Source organism: Phocoena sinus, chromosome X (genome assembly GCF_008692025.1).
Source record: "Phocoena sinus isolate mPhoSin1 chromosome X, mPhoSin1.pri, whole genome shotgun sequence".
Classification (NCBI taxonomy): Eukaryota; Metazoa; Chordata; class Mammalia; order Artiodactyla; family Phocoenidae; genus Phocoena; species Phocoena sinus.
In genome coordinates, this window is record NC_045784.1 from 124,051,955 (window position 1) to 124,064,551 (window position 12,597).

The window sequence follows — 12,597 nt, forward strand, 5'->3', positions numbered from 1 at the left end:
ATCACTTAGACTGCCACTTTCAAAATGACTTTCTCAGGTAGTGGTAGCTGACATACCAAATGTATGAAACTTCTGATTTGACTCGAGATAAAGTCAAAACGAAGGTCATATCATCGTCCTCAAAGTCAGACTTTGTTCAGGAAGTAATTAGAAGAAGGATGATTAGGGAAGCAGGAACAGAACATTTTCTTCCAAGTGTTATTGACTTAGCATTGATTGATGTTTCTGTTCTGTCCACTCTCTGATTTTAAAAAAAGGATGAGTTGAAGGACTAATTTTGAGTATATTCATTTTCAATTTCCGTTCAGTATTGGCTTGGAATAGAGCAAATAGTGAAATGATACTGGTAAAGACAAAGAAGGGTAGCAAATGTTTTTCTAGATGGTACCAGAGGGATTTCCCAATACAGCACGAAGGAAGTAGTAGGAAAGAAATCTCACAACATATTTTATGTGATTGAAGTATCAATCTCTAGGTCTCCCCATTTAGACATTTACATAAAACATTGCAAATAGTCTTGTAACTACTGGTTTTTAGGCAATCCTATGTGTAATTTTAAGAAATTTTATTTTTAGAGTATGTCAGGAAGCTATAATTTTTGGGTAGTAATAATAATAGAATAAGTTGGCTTCAGTTATAGTATCCTAAAAAGGCATCGAATAATCACACTCTCATTATAATGTACAAATATAAGCCCTCTAAGAGAACAAAGATTAAGTGAAAGAAAAGAAAAATTATACCAGTGTTGAACCTTACCATATCTTGTCATACACATATGAAGATAAGAGCTAATGTTTGCTGAGTTGTTACTCGCATTCAACTGAATCTCATGTGTGAACTGATTTATAAATCTGTACATTCAATGGTAGGTTCTTTTCTACTGCTATTCACCACAAAAATCTTCGTTTAGCTTCTCTGCAAAGTTGTTGATGTTTTGAAGGATATATTACCTATATACATCTGGATCATTAGCTTCATAATTCTCCAAGATGCAGATTTGATAGGAAGTTAATTTTAAGTGGCAAAATGTCTAAATTATTTTAAGATTGGAAATATCTCTCCACTTCCAATCAATGAAAGTTTGCTTTTCACAATGCAATAATATATTCATTCAAAATATGTTTGAGAGCTTACTATGGAACAGAAATTTTTCTTAAAAGCTGGGGAATATATTGTATGTATTGAGGGTATTCAGGGAAGGTTTTAGGGTCACGTAGTCTGAAGTGAGAAGTGGCGAGAAAGGAAGGTTTTAAAACTAATTCAACAACTGCTATTTGGTATTAAGATTTCCATGAAAAAGCTACTTATGATGACACTTTAAAAGAAATAGTCTTCCTGTGGAAAAATAGGTTTCCAAAATGTAGATATTAATAGTTTATGAAGACTCAAGGGTATTGTATATTGCTATTTATCTTGATTTGTACCAGGATGACATAAATAGGCACCAAGTCCCAGCCAGAATTTTCTGTGGGAAAAGGGAAACACAGGAAGTGCTATAGATTGTTTTTTAAATTATGGTGATTTGAAGGACTGTATCTGCAGACAGATTGCCTGAATTCCAATCCTGGCTCTGCCATCCACTACTTGTGTGATCTTGGGTAAATATGAGAAAACGTAAAACCTCTGTGCAGTTTCCTACTCAATAAGGTTATTGGAGGATTAAATGTATGTAAAATATCGGGTTGGCCAAACCCGAACAAACTTTTGGCCAACCCAATATTTATAAAAGTGGCACATAGTAAGTACTTAGATACTAATATTACTATTAAATAAGGGAAAACTGTACATATGAGAAAATCCAGACTAAAGAATTTTCATCATTAAAGAAGAATGAATGAAAATAAGTGAACTGAAGATGCAATTCAAAAAGTGAAAAATACAAACAGAACAAAAGGAACCATGAGAAATGAATTGTTAAATTTAGCAACATAAATTATTGGATTGAAAATATAGATTAAAATCAATCCAAGCCTTGGCACATGGTAAAGATAATCAAAATGGACAATTTGTTTATGAATCAGAGAAAACACAAGATATGCTATCAGAAATTTGGAAGGGAATAAAATTATTCATAATGGTGGTGATAACTGATAACAAAAAATAATCTTGTCAATTGCTTCTGGAAAAAGTAGTTTCTTTGTTAGGAGACCAAAACCAAGTAAAAAGACCAAGTCATGTAGTTGAAGCATGGTTGCCGTGTATTTCTCTGAGGGGATGGTGATGTGAGCAGCCGGCTGACACTTGGTGAAGAAGATGGCAAAGAGGGGCATCCCTGGTGGCGCAGTGGTTGAGAGTCCGCCTGCCGATGCAGGGGACACGGGTTCGTGCCCCGGTCCAGGAAGATCCCACGTGCCGCGGAGCGGCTGGGCCCGTGAGCCATGGCCGCTGAGCCTGCGCGTCCGGAGCCTGTGCTCCGCAACGGGAGAGGCCACAACAGTGAGAGGCCCGCGTACCGCAAAAAAAAAAAAAAAAAAAAAAAAAAAAAAAAGATGGCAAAGAGGTGAGGGAGTAGGAAGCAAAGTTTAAGTGACAGTACTTGGAATAGAAACTTGAACTTGCCAAGCTTGGCAAGTTTTTGCTTCCTAACATATTCTTATGTATTTTCTCCCTGAATTCTGAAAAAAAAAACATATTACTTTTCAAAATGCCAGCCTGGCTCAGCTAGATTAAGGGAAAAAAAGGAATAGGGTTGCACCAGAGATTGAGGGGCAGAATCGCTTTTCTGGGAAATGGATATGATGGCAGAGCCCTTGTGTACTGTTGGTAGGACTATAAATTAGGGCAGCCAATATGGAAAACAATATGAAGGTTTTTTAAAAAATTAACAATAGAATTACTATATGATCCAGCAATTCTATTTCAGGATATATACACAAAAGGGTCTGTAATCAGAGTCTTGAAGATACATTTGTATACCCATGCTCATAGCAGCAGTATTCACAATAGGCAAATGATGGAACCACCCAAGTATTTATTGATAGATAAATGGTTAAAAATCTGGTCTATACATGCAGTGGGATATTATTTAGCCTTAAAAAAAGGAAGGAAATTCTGACACATTCTTACAGCATGGGTGAACCTTGAGGGCATTATACTAAATGAATAAGTCAGTCACAAAAAGACAAATATTGTATGATTCCATTTATATGAGGTAGCTAGAGTTGCTAAATTCATAGACAGAAAGTTGAATGGAGGGAGGGGGATTGAGGAGTTGTTTAATGGGTATAGAGTTTCAGTTTTACAAGATGAAAACAGTTTTGTTTTTTTTTTCTGGTACGCGGGCCTCTCACTGCTGTGGCCTCTCCCGTTGCGGAGCACAGGCTCCGGACGCGCAGGCTCAGCGGTCATGGCTCACGGGCCCAGCCGCTCCGCGGCATGTGGGATCTTCCTGGACCGGGGCACGAACCCGTGTCCCCTGCATCGGCAGGCGGACTCGCAACCACTACACCACCAGGGAAGCCCATGAAAACAGTTTTTTGAGATTGCTTGCATAAATGGATTTAATATTACTGAAATGCACACGTAAAATGGTTAAGATGACAAATTTTGTTATGTGTATTTTACCACAATTAAAAATAAAAAGCAGGAATGACTATATTAGTATCTGGTAAAGTAGACATCATAGCAAAGAGAGCTACTAAGGGCAAAGAGGAATATTACATTATTATAAAAGCATCAATCCACCACAAAGATATAACTGTCCTGAATATGTATCAACCAAACAGCAGAGTTTCCAAATACACAAAGCAAAAACTGACAGAGCTGAAAGAAGACATTGACTAAGCCACAGTTATACTTGGACTTCAAACACCTAACACTCAGCAACTGATAGAACCACTAGGCAGAAAGTCAGCAAAGATTGAATAACTGAACAAAACAATGACCAACAGGATCTAATTTATATATAGAAGAGTCAACAACAACAGAGTACACGCTTGTTTCAAGAGTCCTCAGAGCATATATTGATACCAAGATAATGTACATCCTGGGCCATAAAATGAGCCTCAACAAATTTAAGAGATTGAAATACTACAGAACATATTTTCTGAGCATGACGGAATCAAACTAGAAATATGTAAATATGAAAGACAACAGGAAAATCTCTAAACAATTGGAAATTAAACACACTTATAAATAATCCATGGGTCAAGGACAAAGTCGCAAGGAAAATTTTTTTAAAAAGACATTGAGCTGAATGAAAATGAAAAGACATATCAAAATATGTGGAATGCAGCTAACGTACCACTAAGAGAGCAATTTATAGCATTAAATGCTTACATTAGAAAGAAGGAAAGGTCTCAAATCAGAGACCTAAGTTCTTACCTAAAGAAGATAGGAAAAAAAGAAAATAAACCCAAAACAAGGAAGTAAATAATAAAGAGCAGAAATCAACAAAATTGAAAGGAAGAATAAAATAGTTTTTCCCCATTGATTTTCTCTATTCAAAACAATCAATGAAATTGACAAAACTTTGGAAAGACTGACAAAGAGAAAATTAGAGAAAACAACGACAAATATCAGAGATGAAACAGGGACTATCATCACAGATCCTGCAGTCAGTTAAATGGATAATAAGTGGATACTCTTGTTAACTGATAAATGTGAAAAATTACAAGAAATGAATCAATTCTTTGAAATACCACAAATTACCACCACCCCCCAAAAGGTTATATAGGCAATGTAATTAGTCCTATAACCAATAAAGAGATTGAATTTGTAGTTTAAGTTCTGAAAAAGAAATACCCATGTCCACATGATTTCACTGGAAAATTCTACCAAACAGTTAGAGATTATACATTGGCATTTACTCTTTATCACAAAATCAAAGAGGGTGAGGACATTTCACATCTCATTTTATGAAGCCAGGATTACCCTGATAACAAAACTACAAAGAGAGTACAAGAAGAAAGTGGAAAGAGTCACCATACCTGGTATTAAGGTTTACTATGCAGTCACAATAATGAAGACAGCATGGTGTTTGCTGAGGGATGACACATATATCAATGGAACAGAATAAAGAACCCAGAAATAGACTCAAACCAATATTCCTAACTATTTTTGACAAAAATGAAAAAGCAATTCAAGGAGTAAGAGTACCCTTTTTAACAAATTGTCCTGGAGCAATCGGACATCCATAGTTTAAAAACAAAACAAAACAAAATAACAACAAAAAAACCTTGGCCCAAATCTCATACCTTATACAGAAATGAAAAAATATCACACATTGAAATGTAAAACTATATAATCTTAGAGAAGATGCTTGGTACTTAAGACCAGGTGAAAAGTCCTTAGACACCAAAAGCATGATCCATAAAAGGAAAAAATTGATAAACTGGACCTCATGAAAATTATGACTTTTGCTTTGTGAAACGTGCTATAATGATGATGAAACATAAGCTACAGACTGGGAAAAAAATATAAATCACATTACCTGACAAAGGACTTGTATCTGAAACATGTAAAGAGCTCTTGACATTCAACAGTGAAAAAATTTTAAAATCCAATTAGAAAATGGGCTATAGCAGTGGCCCACGATAAGCAGATGGGTCGGACCTGTATGGCTCCTTTATTTCTGGGGTTATCATTTCATTGCTAAAAATGACATAAACAGAAACCAGACCGAAAAACTCCTAATAAGAGTACAAGAACTGGAGAAGGAGATGCAACGGCTTAAAAAGGAACAGGCCAACAACAAGAATTCAAATATTAGAGAAAATTCTTCAGGAACTGGAAATGCTAAGTGTGCTCTTTTTTTTTTTTTTTTTTTTTTAATTTCAGTGCTCATGACCAAAGACATGCAGCCCTAACATTAGTCTGTCTGGTCTGGACTAGGGATACCAAGGCTTTGCCAGTCAGGAGAACACAATACTACTGAACAGAAACTGAGGCTTAACCGAGACTAGACTAGGAGAAAACAGGCAGATCTCCAACCCTCACTGATGTGGGTGAACAAACAAAGACATTAAATGACTTTGGACAGGTGATTTCTCTTGACCTTTGTTTTTACTTTCCAAGGGGCAGGGATTCAGAGAATTTTAATTTGAAAGGGGTCAACGATGCTGCTAAAGAGATTCATTATGCCCACATTTCCAATCAGGTGCTCCCTCCAGACTTCTCTCTACTGGCCTGGGCCCCTGTAGAACCCAGCTTCAGTGCTAGGTTCAGCTATCATGAGCAGACTTACTGCCATTTTCCCTTTGTGCTGATTTAGATATTGTAACCATGAATTATACAGCTCAGAAATAGGACGACACATAAGATTTCAGGAACTTGTGTAAAATACATGTAGCCAACAGAGTGATTAATTTTCAGTGGACTACTCTCTCTGCTCAAGTACAGCTAGGAGTCCAGAGCCTGGGTGAGGGGAAAGGACAAGAACCTTTCTAGTTATGTCAATGTGAAGTGAGTGGCCAGGTGTTCCTTTATCGTCAAGTCCGCTGTACGATGGCTGTCTTTTTCTGATTGCCAAAGGAATGGAGAAGCCAGAGATTATTGATAAATCTGCTGAACATAGAGAAATATCCCCAGAAACCTCACTATGGTATGGCTGTAGAATTTTCTCTTGTCTTATATGACTTTAAGTTTGAAAATATCAACTGGATCTAGGATTGGGAGGTTCAGGAGTTCAGTGCTACCCACCACCGACAGCTATAGGCTAAATACACTGTTAAAACTTACATGTTGTATAGTATACTAGAAGGACTGGACTCTGTTGCCATACCCTGTGGGAAAGGACCAAAAATGGATGGAGTGATACAATAAAGAAAAGTTAATAACTCTGTCATAAGGCAGACCATTGCATTTGTAGTAGGAGTGGAAATGTACATTATAAGCCCCTAATAGATCATCCTAAATGTCAAGTATAGGAATCCTGATCCAGCATCTTGTAAGTAGGGGATGCATCGAGCATCCACGTTTATTTCATGAAGAGTAAACAAAAGCCTAAAGGGACTGTAATGAAACACAGAGGAAGAAAATATTATATATAGAAGACAACAAAGAGGCTCTGTGTTTATACAGAAACTAAAACATCATTTAACCACAGAAAAACTCACCAGGGTCTCGGAGGCAACAACCAGCTAGTGGTAGGTGGGTGTAGAAAGGAAATAATATACATACTATATATATATAGCAAGAAGTCCTAGAAATTCAGATGATCAGCTCTTAACAAAAGCCCATAAGGTCATAGTAAGGAAGGTCTTGTTGCTTAAGTAAGAAACAATTTGTTCTTTTATCACTGTCATAAAAGATTGAGATTTTTAAAAAGCAGTCGTAAAATGGAGATGTATTTCTGTGCACCTGGAAACCTGTGCCTTGTGTTCAAATTCATGAAAGCCTGATTTTGCCAGTGTTAAAAAAAAAATAGCCTATAGACATGGATAGAAATCTTAGTGAAGAGGATATACAGATGGCAAATGAGCACATAAGATGTTCAACATTTACCATCAGGGAATTGCAAATGAAAAGTTCAATGAGATATCACTATACATGAACCAGAATCACTTAAAACAATTTTTTAAATGATAACAACAAATGCTGGTGACAGTGCAAAAGACCTGGTGGGACTGTAAACTAGTATAGCCACTCTGGAGAGAAGTATGGAACTTTTTTACAAAACTCAATATGCCATTACCATATGACCCAGCAATTGTACTCGTGGGCATTTATCTCAGAGAAATGAAAACTTTAAGTTCATAGAAAAACTTATACAGGAACGATCATATCAGCCTAATTCGTAATAGTCAAAAAATAAGAACAACGAAAATGTCCTTCAATAAATGAATGGTTAAACTGTGGTACATCCATACCATAGAATACTACTCACCAATAAAGAAAGCAAAAAAAAAAATTGATACACACAACCACTTGAATATATCTCAAGGGATTTATGCTGAATGTAAAAAGCCAATCACAAAAGGTTATATGTTGAATGATTCTATTTACTTAACATTCTAATGGCAGCATTATAGACATGAAGAACAAATTACTGATTCCAGGGGTCATGGAGAGAGGGAGATAGTTGTGATTATAAATAAGTAGAATGACAGATCCTTGTGATGGAAACTTTCTGTATCTTGACTGTAGTGGTGATAATCACAGGAAACTACACAGGTGGTAAAATTGCATAGAACCATACACACAAGCACACAGACTTGTGCATGTAAAACTGCTGAAATTGAATATGGTAAACGGATCAAAACAATTTCAGTTTCCTGATTGTGATATTGTCCTATAGATATGCAAGATGTTACCACTGTGAGAAACTAGGTTAAGGGTATAAGGTATCTTTCTATTTCTTATGACTGCACATGGCTTGACAATGATCTTAATTTTTAAATAAAATTAAAGCAAGTTTGTGGCATCATTTAAATGCTACTAAACTCTCAACAAAATGACAATCATAATATTAGAAAGAAATGTAATATTGATGTACACAAGAACATTGACTATGCTGAGTAACAGAAGCTGGATAAAAATGAGTACATACTGATTCCATTTATATAAAATGCTAGAACATGTAATCTATGGAGACAGCAAGCAAATCAGTGGTTATCTGAGGATGGGGGTGCAGAGAGGGACAAGAGGAAGCAATTGTCAGGGGGTAAGGGGAGACTTATGGGGGTGATGGGTATTTTCACACTTAGAATTGTGGTAATGGTTTAACAAGTATACACATCTGACCAAACTCATTCAGCGGTCACTTTAGGCATGTGCAATGTATTATATGTTAATTATACTTCAATAAAACCACTTAAAAGGATAGTCTCTTCAGAGAAAAAACAACAACAACTTTGGAAGGAATAGAGATAAAAGATATTTGGAGGGGAGATTATGTTGTTTTAGAATTCTTTGTAGACAGCTGCCTGTACTGAAAGCAGACAGCTCTTACTTCCCTGCCCTTGGGAAGCCACTGCTCCACCTTAAGTTTCTTTAGAAAGTGGGCTGATCAGTGTTGAGTTTGTGGCTTCCATTCACCATTATTTTAGTCCTCAGGGTGCTTTCGATAACTTTTAGTAGGGTGAGATTTTTGGCCCTCTGGAGGACCTTTAGTCGCTGGCATCGTAGGGTGAGATGTAGCAAACACTTCTATGACGTAGGTGGCCTGGAAGTGATTTGTCTATTTCTTGGGATGATACTGCCATCTACACCCCTCAGACCACATAGGTTCTGGCAATGTACACTTTGTCGTGCCCCTCGTCCAGCTCCCTACCCCAAAGACAGAAACGCCAAGCCCCTTTCCACCTTGCCTGTGGGTTCAAGTGTTAAGTAGGAAATTTATCTTCGGCACTCAGCCCTGACCCATTCCTTATCCCCACTCTCTGGTTAACTGTGATTCTGCCAGTATGCCCCCCAACCTTGCAGGACTCAATGTCCCTCCCTCCTCACACACCTGCCTCTTCCCTTCCTTCCCTGCTCCCACCATGAGAGAACTCGCAGAAACACACAGAAATTTTCACAAGTTGATTTTATTTAATTAGCATCCGTGTACCCTGATGCTGTAAAATTCCATGTCTACACAGTTGGCCATTTCTCAGACCTCAGACTTGGCAGATGTTTCTGAGGTCTCTGGCCTCCCCCTGAACTTTACTGGCTCACCAGCTCTTCGCTTGGAGGGGTGTTGCTGCACAGCACTTGGTTCTGCACGGCCTCTTGGTTCTGCACGGCCTCTTGGTTCTGCACGGCCTCTTGGTTCTGCTCTGCATTATTTTGATTTTCATCCAGCCTGTGAGAAGAGCTGGAGAGTGTTTGCCCTGTAGCTTTCTTATGCTGTCTTGTAGGGTTGACAGCTTTCTCAGAAGCTTTTTTATTCAGACTCCTTTGAAGGGGTTTCCTTACGGTCCTGGCTGTCTTCAGCACCTGGAAGGACAACAGAGTGAGGTCAGAAGGACATTGGATTAGGGAGAAGAAGATGGGCTATTGTTGGAAAGGGAGACTTCATGAGAAGGGGTCAGGGCTGAGGAGGGGGTTTGTGCCAGGCAGGGAGAGGGTAGGATTCTTGGGGGAGAGGGAATCCATGAAGAAAACAGCTTGGGTAGGGTCATCTTACGTTGCCACCACGTCTAGGTCTGAGGTTATAGGGAGCCTCATTCATCCTCCTCCGTTTGGTTCTTGAGGGTTTTCGATCCATATCTGTATTAGGCTCTAGTAGCCTCCTGCACACCTCAGCTGTATTGAAGCCTACCAGTGGTCTACTCCAGGCCTACTGACCACGCTATATATACAGCTCCCCAGGACGATGAAGGGGCCATACCCTTAGCCAATGGTGGCTAAGGAGGGACTTAGCCATCACAAAGCAGCCCTTGTGACACGTCTGTTGATGTAGCTCAGACGTTTCCAAGAACCATTCCTGACACCTGGGGCGGGGTGGGGGTGGGGGATGATGATGAGGCCAGGATGGCTCAGTTAGAGAGGAGAGTCTTCCCAAGCCGAACTGCCACCCCTCCTCATATCCCTATGTTCAGTTGTGGTGGTGCACATGGTAGAGAACAAACCTTTCCTCCAAGCTATTCTCCAAGGCCACCCCTACTCAGTGGTTTATTCTGAGATCTCCCACCCTTAATTATCAGCTAGAGTTTTGGATATCTTACTTAAGATCCCTCCAAAAGCTATATGGCCGAATTTAAATATTGGTGGAGATACGAATCATCTTACAAACTAACAAAAAGACAGCTCCCATGAATAAACATCTCCCTACCTAGAGCATCTGGCATTAAAGCCTGCTGATTTTGATTAAATTATCTTCTGCCAGCTCTGCAACTTAAAGGCAGGGATTAGAATTAACTGCCCACTCATGAAGGTTGCTTTTATTTTTTCTTTTATTCTATTCTTGGACTCTGGCCATATTGTCATCATTGAGTTTGACAAGGTTCTTTCTCCTACATTTTTTCTATCTTTCTTTCATCCTAGAGTCCAACACTCATTTCCTTCCCACAATTAGGCACCTACTCGGATGTGTTTGAATCATGCCCTCGTATATGTTTGTACTCTTGTGAAACATATAGCCTTATGAAGTGTGTGTGTGTGTGTGTGTGTGTGTGTGTGTGTGTGTGTGTGAGAATATGGTGCATTGTGCCATAGACCTTGTTCTGTTTCTTACCTTATGCTTTTAAGTTCAACTTATGTAGCTATATGTATCTCTAGCTAATTGTTTCTAATGCTGCATCATATTCCATTAGAACGAATATCCCAAGTATAACCTGTCCATTCCTTCCTCTTTGGAGGGACATCTGTGTTGGCTCTCCACCCCACTGCCAGAAACATTGCTGTGAGGGGCATTCTCATTCATGGCTCCCTATGGACTTCTGCATATATTTTTCTGTAATATACGCTCAGGAATAGAATTTCTAGGTCATAGATATCCTTAGTCCGTTTGAGCTGCTAGGACAGAATACCATAGACTGGTGGCTTAAACAACAAACATTTACTTCTCACAGTTCTGGTGGCTGAAAGGCCAAGATTAGGATGCCAGCATGGTTGGGTTCTGGTGAGGGCCCTCTTCCTGCTCGTGTCCTCACATGGCCTAGCTCAGTGTGTACACACAAAGAGAGAGACAGCTATCTCCTGTGTCTTCCTCTTTTTCTAAGGGCATTAATCCCATCATAAGGCCCCCATCCTCATGACCTAATCCAACTTTAATTTTCTCCCAAAAGCCCCACCTCCAAATACCATCACATCTAGAGGACTAGAGTTTCAGCATATGGATTTTGGAGGGACACAAACATTGTCTATAAGCAATATTGTTTTCTAAATATTGCCAGGTTGCTCTCCAGAGTGACAGTAGCAGTCTGTTTTCCCAATAGAATTATATTATTACTTGTTTCCCTGCATAGTCATCAATACACAGTGTGGAAGCAACTTCTGATATGACTCCCAATAATCCCAGCCTCCTGATGTTCACATGCTTGTGTAACCCACTCTCCTTGAGTGTGGGCTGTACCTGGTGTCCTGCTTCTAATGAGTTGAATCAATAGAAGCCAGCAAAAGTCATAGGATGTGATTAACATGATTAAGTTTCCTCTGCTAGAACTTTGTTGCTGACAGTCTCTCTTGCCCCCTTGTTTTCTCATTCTGATGAAAGCATATTGTGTGGTGCTCAGTGAAGAGACTCACATATCAAGGAACAGCTCCTGAGGACCTGAGCTTTTTAGTGCAACGACCCACAAGGAGCTGCGTGCTACCAACACCCAATTAGGGAAGCAGATCCTTCCCAACTGAGATTTGAGATGAGGTGGCCTTATAAGATATGCAGAGCCAGAGGACTAGCTAAGCTGCGCCCATATTCTTGATCCATAGAAACTCTGAGGTAATAGATTCTGTTGTTTCAAGCCACTAAGTTTTGGGGTAATTTTTTACACAGCAAGTGATAACAAAGACACTTAGTATTACCCGACTTTTAATTTTAAAAAACTCTGATTGGTAAATAGTGTAATCTCCTTTCACTTCTATGATTACTAGTGATTCAGCTATTTAGATTTTCTATTCTGTAAATTGTTTTTTGGTTAATAATGTTTCTCATTCTATCGGATTTCTTCTCTTTTTCATGTTGGTTTTACCATTCCTTTGTATTTTATGGATACTAATTCTTTGTTAGTGAAC

The 12,597-nt window shown here is 38.8% G+C and overlaps 1 pseudogene; it reads left to right on the plus strand.

Annotated features, from left to right (window-relative positions):
- LOC116747218 overlaps window positions 1-8,260 on the plus strand; it is a 141,580-nt pseudogene extending 133,320 nt beyond the window's left edge.
- Window positions 8,261-12,597: the final 4,337 nt, after the last annotated feature.